The sequence below is a fragment of the Vicia villosa genome, unplaced genomic scaffold, assembly GCF_029867415.1.
Source record: "Vicia villosa cultivar HV-30 ecotype Madison, WI unplaced genomic scaffold, Vvil1.0 ctg.002451F_1_1, whole genome shotgun sequence".
Lineage (NCBI taxonomy): Eukaryota > Viridiplantae > Streptophyta > Magnoliopsida > Fabales > Fabaceae > Vicia > Vicia villosa.
In genome coordinates this window covers 99,823-109,471 of record NW_026705932.1, presented here as the reverse complement: position 1 = coordinate 109,471, position 9,649 = coordinate 99,823, and positions in this window count along the sequence as shown.

The window sequence follows — 9,649 nt, the reverse complement described above, 5'->3', positions numbered from 1 at the left end:
AAGCGTGTATAGCTTGCTAATGTTGTAAGTTTGTTCGATGCTAGCGCGATTTCCCAATACCCGTTTCGAAGATCGTAGTTAGGAGAAATATCTGTTTGAGGTCGTAAAATGCGAGAACGCTTTTTCCTTTTGTTGTGCGTCTTGCCCCAGTTTGATCTTTTTTTTAGAAATACTCCACACCTTTAACCTTTGGAGGTTCTCCACACCTTTAACCTTTGAATTGTTTGCCTTTCGCCATGCCAGCCGCATGTCCATGCCTTGTCATAACAGGATTATGAATACAATGAAGGTTGTCATCGAGCAAGGATTAGTTCAACAAAGAGTTCCCTCATAGATACACTCAAGATGTATCTAGTTATAAAGGGGTTCATCTTAGAACATATCAAACTTTCAAGGACGCTCTACGATAACCTGGGGGCAAGGATTAGTCCAACTGGGGCAATATCCTGAACAAAGAGGCATAACTGCGATGGAGGGAATTCGACATATGTCAGCCTCACACCAAGAAAAAAAAGGGTCATATCATTATTGGAACATAGAGGGCCTTCGATTTTATACTTGAGCTTTGTTGGAATTCCTTCAAGAGAAATTAGCAATATTCCAACGCCAGTTCCTTCTTTGTGAGTTGAACTGTCAAAGTATAACTTCCAAGGTGGCAGTTCCACGTATTGCTGAGAATTTTCCACTACTGCATGATCAACAATGATATCTGCCACAATTTGCCCCTTCATTGCCTTAAGGGGTTGAAATGTTAAAGAGTACTCAGTTAGGGCCAAAGCCCATTTGCCAATTCGGCTATGTAATATTGGCTTCGATAACATATGTTTAATAACATCACAATGGGACGAAACATAAACATCAACTGGCTTTATATAATACTTGAGTTTAATACATGAGAAATATAAACAAAGGCAGAGTTTTTCTATTGCACTATACCTAGTCTCTGCATCATTGAGTACTCTACTTAGGTAATAGATGGCTCTTTCGATGCCATTTTCATCCTCCTGAGCTAACATGCTACCTATTGTTTTATCCGAAGCTGAAATATACAAGCGCATGTGCTTCTTTCCATTCGGAGGAGCCAATATTGGAGGATGCATCAAGTATTGCTTGATCTTTTTGAAAGCTTCTTGATGTTCAGCTAGCCATTCAAACTTGCCTTGCTTGAGTCGAAGCAAAGGTGAAAAGGCTTGTGTGCGTCCACTTAAATTGGAGATGAATCTTCTCAAAAAGTTTATCTTCCCCCATAAGGACTGCAGTTGCTTCTTCGTGGAAGGAGGCTTCGCTTCCATAATGGCCTTTGTTTTATTCTGGTTAATTTCTATCCCCTTCTTGTGGACCAAAAAACCTAGGAAGTCTCCCGCCTGCACAAAGAAAGCACATTTAAGTGGATTCATCTTCAAGCCATGTTTTCGCATTCTCTCGAATGATTGGCTCAGATGATCTAGATGATTGGAATTTGATACAGATTTTACCACAATATCATCTATGTATACCTGCATGAATGTTTCTATAAAGTCATGAAATATAGAATTCACTGCTCTCTAATATGTTGCCCCAGCATTTTTTAGGCCGAAAGGCATTACTACCCATTCGTATGTACCTATTGCCCCTGGTCAATGAAAAGCTATTTTAGATACATCTTCTTCTGCAATGAAAATCTGGTTATATCCAGAGTATCCATCTAACATACTCAGATACTCGAAACCTGCGGCTGAATCTACCAGCATTTCTGCCACAGGCGTAGGATATTCATCCTTAGGTGTTGCTGCGTTTAGATCACGAAAATCTATGCATACCCTTAAAGAACCATTCTTTTTAATAACTGGCACAATATTAGCAATCCATTCAACATACCTCGTGGTCTGGATGAGTTTGCAGCGCAGGAGTCTTTCTACCTCTGCTTTGATCTTCGAATGGATCTCGGGTGCAAACCTTCTTGGAGTTTGCTTAATAGGCTTTTTCCCTTCTTTGATTGCCAACTTTAGTTCGACCAAGTCTCGTCCCAAACCAGGCATTTCGTCGTAATCCCACGCAAAACAATCTTTGTTTTCTTTCAGCAACGCAATGACTTTAGATTTTAGAGTTGGTTCCAGCTTTGCCTAACATACGTTATCCTCTTCCGATCTCCTTCCCTGAGATTTACTTCTTCAAGTGGATCTTGGGCTAACATTTTAATATTTGAGGCCATAGGGTCTTTTTCGAACCCCAGAGGCTCTTCGTCGTAGATTGCGTCCAGTTTTTGGGTAAGTTCTTCCTCTGTGGTGTTTACCATTCGAACTGGATCTTCAAAGGATTGAGAGGACACATGTAACCTTGAATTTGATATCTCCTTATTTTCTGAAATCGCATTTACTGTCATGTTTGATAACTCGGCTTCGAGAGGCGTGTTTCTTTTGTTCTCGGCTATATAAGCCGAAATCTTCTTAAAGAAGGAGGACTCAGACATCATCAACATCATCGTCCCAGCCTGTTGGCCGTATCGTTGGATAATTCTCTCTTGATGCGACATCCTCTGGACCGTCCATTATCTCTCTATTCCACTGGAAGCCATTTGGGTGTAAAGATAGATAATATAAAGCGTTCTTGTTTGGAGTGTATATATCTTCCGCAGCATGACAAGGTCCTATATTTCCCAGGTTCCTGTCGAAGCTAGTTTTGTTGACTTGATTAACTTCAGCCATATAATAACTCTGGTCTCCTTCGATGTTCTCCACTATGCCATCTTGTCTCCAAATGGTTAGTCTTTGGTGCATAGTTGAAGGCACCGCAGCAACTCCGTGGATCCATTCCCTTCCTAACAAGAGGTTATAATTTGCTTTTGCTGGTATTACCATGAACATAGTTGGTCTGGTAACGGAACCCACAGTTAAATTTACTTGAACAACTCCCAGAGTCTGCCCAATTTTGCCTTCGTAGTTTGACAAAACCATGTTATGAGACGTTATATCTGTGTCAAACATACCAATTCTCTTCAACATGTATTGGGGCATTAGATTCACTGCCGCCCCTCCATCTACCAGAACTTTGTTAATACCAACGTTCTCAATCTTAGCCCTTATGTAGAGTGGTTTCAGATGATTTCGCATGCCTTCGTCAGGCCTTTCGAAGAAAGCATTCTGCTCCTCAACTGCTCCGTTGTTTAGCACGTAGTAACACACAGGTCTGTGTTTTGTCATCTCTTCGACGTCAGTTTCTTCACACTCCTCAACTTCAGTTTCTTGATTGAATTCGTGAGGGAGGACTGACACCACGTTGCATATCAAGTTGAGAGATGATACTCCATCTTAATCGAAATCATTTGTCATTCTATCTTCTTCCTTCCAAGAACTGGAACGCATCTTTTCTTCTTCTTCTAAAATATTTTCAGCTTCGAAGAGTCTGCGTTCTACCGGAGGTTTGCTTGCCTTTGCCCCCTGGTGTTGGACTTGGTTGCTGCTAGACTCTCCAATCTCTCTTGGCTTGTATTCTCTTTGGGCCTTCTTCATTCTCTGGTGCCGTCTCCATTGGGATCTGGACATAGGATTTCTACCTTTGTAATTCTCAAGCCTATGCATCTCTCGATTTGAGGTCTGGAATTGCTTCCTATAGGCCATCGCAGTTCTTCCTCCTTGGTCCCAACTTCTCCACTTATTGGTTCTTGTGCCAGCTTGCACCCATCTGTCCCTAGGTGTATCTGCAGGGACTTTGAATGTGACCCTTCGTGCCTTAGGGTGAGGACTGTCAGGCCTCTTATATGAAGTTCGATTGTCGAACGTATATATATTAGGACGGAGACCTTGGGTTTCTCGATTCATGATAAAATAACTCCTTTCGAGGGAACGTGCTAGGAGTTCATCATACACTGCTCCACACCTGGGACATAACACCACTTCCGTATTTGCTTTGTGGCATCTGACCAAGAAACTCACCAAACTTTCCGCAGTTCTTGGGTATATCTTTAGCAGTAGGTTTCCGCCTCTCCAAGGCTGCTCCAATCTCTCTCTCAGGGTCCTCTTGAAGTTAGCTTGGATTCTTCGATTCAGCATTATAGAGCATCTTGGGCACATCAGCATTTTTCCTCCATTCTTCTCGTGGCAATTCCAAAGGTAATCTTTCAAAGTTTCGCCCTTTGGTGAAATATCCACATTTCCCTGTTGCCTTGTCAGCCATTTCTCCAGCTCTTCGATTTCAGACAAAGGACGTCTAGCATTTACCATGTTGACAACTGCTGGAGGGGCTTCGGAAATTTGTATCTGCTGAAGTTTCATCCTGAGGTCTTCAGTGGCCTCACTAGTTTTTTCTTCCAGATTGTCGGTCATTTCTGGGTCGAGGGATCCTTCAACATCAGTATTGAAGATGGCGTCATCATTTAGGATTTCAGTAGCCTGCTATCCCTTTGCCATCATTTCTGGTTCAGCAAATTCGACTTCAGACACTTCCACCATGTTGATGTCACATGGCTCACACAGGTTGGTGTCAGCAATGTTCAGGGGGTTGGTATCGACCTTCATATGACTTTTGGTCTTGTCAGCGAATTTCAAACGACCATCCTTGATAGCATTCTGAATTAGATCCCTGAAAAGAAAACATTGTGAGGTTTTATGGCCTAGAAAACCATGATATTTACAAAAGCCTCGCTTCTTCCGTTGTTCTAACGGAGGAATTTTAGAGTTAGGAGGCACTATCATTTGGCCATCTTTTACTAGTAAATCGAATATTTCGTCACATTTGGTGACATCGAATGTATAGGTTTTCTTAGGAAATCTATCGCTTTTATCATTTTCTACTGGATTTTTCCGTTGGCAGGGGTAAGTAATTTGCAAGCATAAGGCGGTGCTTCTTTTAATTCAGCTAGATCTATTTCGACCTCCTCTATGCTATATGAGTCATCGAAGGTTTCGCTATCAGTGTCTTCGACTTCAACATAGGATATTCTTTCTTTCTTGTAACTCTTGTTCACTTTAGCCTTTTCTGCTTTCAGCCGTTCGACCTGTCGAACCCTATCTGCCAATTGGGCCATGTCTCTTAAATATTGGGTATCTAATTTCTTTCTAATCGAATAGTCTAAACCATCAGCGGCTATTTCGACTAATTCGTGCTCTGGGACGACTGTGAAACATCTTGATTTCAACAAACAGAACCTGTTTAGGTAATCATCAATAGGCTCCGTGAACTTCCTTTTAATGCTAGCCAATTCCTTCAAACTTATCTTTGTTTGACCCATGTAAAATTGTTCGTGGAACAATCTTTCCAATTGTGTCCATGTATCTATGGAGTTTGGGGGTAAAGTAGTAAACCAAATGAAAGCATTCTTCGTTAATGAACTAGGAAAATACTTGATCCTTAGATCTTCGTTCCCTGCTAACGTTCCTGCCTCTGTTAAATATCTGGCTATATGTTCCACCGTCGATTCACTAGTATCCCCTGCAAATTTGGTAAACTTGGGTACCTTAATACCTCTTGGAAATTCACTTTGCATGATGTACTCAGGTATGAGAGATGTGTAATTTGGACGTCGAAATCCAGTATTAAAGCCGTTATTAGCCATTATTCTTTCTATCATGGCAGTAAGATTATTTTCTGTTGCCAAATTATTTCTCCTGACTCTGTGGACAACTTCGTCAGGATGTTCGTCTCTCCCTACCATAACTAGTCTGGGCTGTTGTCCGGGAATAGCTTGTTGGCCAGTCTCAGTCGTTTCGATTTGAGTTCCCAATTCGACCGTTGGATTCTGTGCGACTGGATTTGGCCTTGGTGGGGGTACTATGTTTCGGATTGGTTCGAGAATTGGATCCTCTTCTTGGTAGGTTGACTGGTTATTCCTTCGTCTATTTTGTGGGACTCCTAAAAAATCTGCCATTCGTCCCAATTGCAATGATAACCTTTGGTATGTTTCTGCACTATCCTGGCTAGACCTAGTAATGCTTGCTGCTATTGGATTAAAGATTGTTCCTAACTCTCTAGCAAGGAGTCCTACCATATCCTGGTTACTTGCATCCATTTCTTGTCGAAATGCTGCTTGAGTACTAGTGGTCATAGGGGGAATCTGATCCGACAAACCAGTATTGTGTGCACTTCGACCTACTGAACCCATGTTTGGTGAAAACGCCGTTGGGTTGGCTGTAGTGTATGTAGGCCCTGTTCCTCATAGTCCTGCCATGTATGAATATGGCATCTCGTATGGCATATTTTGTCTCTAACCATCTGCAGCGAATGATGGTCCTGGGGTAGATAAATAATTTGCAGCGTTCGTCGATACGGGTGGTATCTCACTTGTGCTTGCAAACGGAGGAGCGGTGGTCGATACTGAAATTGGGATAGTCCCAGTTGATGTGGAAGTATTTTCAATCATGGCTTGCGAACTACCCGCTGGTTCAGATCTTGTCGAAACCGGTATGGCCTGCGCTCCTTGAGTGGAAGTCGAAACATTCGTCGCGTTTGGCGCTACTGTTCCTGATCCTTGTGGGGGATCTTCTTCGCCCCCTGCACTGGCCGCTACGACCATTTTCTTGTTGTACCTTCGTTTAGGAACTGGATTTGCACTGTTGGTTAATTTACCGTTCCTAAGGTTCATACAAGGTCTTGACAATTTCTAGACAAAACAAAACAATCAATTAATAACACTTAGTTTGACACTGTCCCACTGGGCGTGCCAATTTGTTTACGGTGATTTCCGGTAAACAACCGCTAGTCCTCCAAACTATAATAAATATGATTTGGTTACTCGCAGGATCGACTAGATTGATCCTAGGACATGGTCAAACGAAAGGTTTATTGATGTGATTTGGTTCATACCTGTTTGTTTTGATTTCGAGAAATTTATGTTCAAATGACTAATCATTCGAGATAACGCTGGTTATATGATTTAGTGTAACTTCGACGCATAAATCGTAATAAGAAAACATGTAAATTGCGAGAATGTAAATTGCAAGAAAATTAACATGCAAGAATGTAAGTCGCAAGAATATAAATTGCAGGAAAGTAATGTGCATGAAACTAAATGACTTCGAAAGTAAAAGTTTAAACAAGGAAAGTAAAGAAAACGAAAAGATATTTGATAAAAGTAAATACACATGTATTCAAATTGGTGGTGCCATACGTACATTTCTCAGCGAACTCTTTCTCTTAACACTTGATACTTGAGCAATATGTGAGTGATTTGTACAAAATGAACACACGAAATCCTATCATTAAGACTCCTATTTATACTAAATTTGACCCTAACGGTCATACAATAATCTAATGCCACGTTATCCACGAGAACTCTGGGGATGCCATCTGTCTATGTGCAGTTACATAAACCGTTTCGCAATTCAAATCTTCCCGCTCAAGTCCTTTTCGACATGTGGCCATATAGTTATATTCGAAAATGTTACGAAAATACATTAAGCTTCAGTACTTTATGTAATTTTCCGCGAAATGTCTAAGTCTTGGCAAAGATATCTTCCGTGTTAGCTTCGATACTTCTCTCCTTCGTTTCAACTTAGACTTTTTCTTGAAGCATGGCCATCAGTAGCCATTTTTTAAATCTTCGAAGATGGTCATCAGTAACCATCATTCTTCGAACTTAAAACCTTCGAAGATCATCTTCTTAAACGAAATCTCCAGCTAACACTACGGTGATAACAAATCTGTGTCACAAAATATACTTATACACAAAATATATAATACACCTACAAATGCCCCACACAGGCTATGTCGACTATCCTAGATAAACTAGTAAAAACCTCACCATCCGGGTTTACCAAACCCATGAGGTTATCTGCAAGAACGACAATCAACTGGAGGCAACCATCTTGGTCCCCTGCGGGACATGGAGGTGGTGGCGGCGGCACGTCGTTTGATCGTCCTCCACATAAAAAAGTCTAGCACTATAAGGCCCCAAGACATCAGAAGACCCTGCAGTCGGTGGTATGAGACGAGAGTGTGATATACAGTGATACCACTCTAAGTAACCATCCTCGCACTGTGAAGGATGTTGTACCAAAACTGCGCTATCTCTAATCTCATGGGAAGAACTGATGATGTGGCTCTGAACCCATATGTCAATCACACCAGTTGTTGCCTCAGGTACAGGAAGATGGATACTATGGACAAAACCAAATTGTCCCAAACACCTCGCAGGAAGGTGTCTAGCCACGTGGTTTTCCACCTCATATGCCCTGAATACAACGTTGCATCGTCAAATGGGAGATAGGAACAGTACACCGAGTATGGGGTCTAGAGAACATCATTTACTGTCAATGCATCAAGCCTCTTCTTGTACTCCATAACACCACTACGAACAACCATTTTTCTCATCCATCTCCTCGACTGTCGAGCACTCGCTAGGACACGCTGCAGTCTCCTGTCACAAATGCGAGGGAATGCTTGTATATCTAGCACAAAACAAATAAAAAATGATTAATATGAAATCTAACAAATAACTAATAAAACTAAAATAACAAAGTAAAAATCAAAAAAGAAATGTTAGTATACCTATAATAGGCTCAAATCATCAACTAGCTGTTTGGTCACAGGCTGGGAAGCAACTCCCAGTTTCGTGTATAGCATAGTCAACACCACCACTCCCCAAGCCCAATTTAGAGTGTCTAGGCTACTGAATAGCCAAAGGTAGTGAACATCTATATAAACACCATAGTTGTCCGCAAAGATAGCCTCATACATCTCTTCCTCCACAAGCTCATCGTACCAATCCTTTAGCTAAGACATCTGAAGGTATAAGCCTCTGTTAGTAGAAAACACCTCAAGCACCACATCTCGGTAGCAATGAGCCTGACCTTCTCGAGCATCTCCCCCTCTGGGAATTTCTTCAACTTCAAGCTATAGGATGCGAACTTCAGCGTCGGACGCTCCTGTAAGAAACCAAATTAAAAAAATTAACCAATAAACTTTCAGATAGTCAATTGAGCCATAAAAAATAATTTGCAAAAATATAATATATTATATATATCTCGCCCTGTCATATACAGAACATGACGTGGTCAGCATATCCTGGGAGCACGGACCTGTCAGTAGATCCTCCTAGAAAGGCTCAATCATTGTAGACTGATGGCTTTTTAGACGCACCTGTCATGGCATCTGTGTCAGTAGGAGGTACACCTCATCAACTACCGCATAAACCTCCACAACAATCACCTTGATAACGGGTACCTGCTCCTCCACATCGGGGTACCTCCTCCACCACACTGAGCACCACAAGAGCAGGCTCCTCCATAGTTGGTACCTCCACAGCTGGCTCCTCCACAACGGGTACCTGCTCCGCCACAAGCACATGTACAGATAGGGATGGCAAAATAGATGGATTGGATGGATATGGATTGGATGGTTAATGGATAGACCAAACCAATCCATTAATCCATTACCAATCCACTAAACTTTCTTAATAAAAATCCAATTCAATCCATCCATTAAAGAATAAAATCCATCAAATCCATCCATTAACATATTTATAATGGATGGATATCAATCCATTCAAAAAATAATTAAAAAATTCTTAATTTTTTTAAATATCACAAAAAAAGTAATTTAAATATTCTAAAATATTTTTTAAAATTTTATAAAAAAAATTAAATATTCTAAAATATTTTTTTGGTTCTTTCGAAAAAACTCGAATTTTTCGTTTTTCAAGAAAAAAACTTGACTTTTTTCATTTTTCTGATAAAAT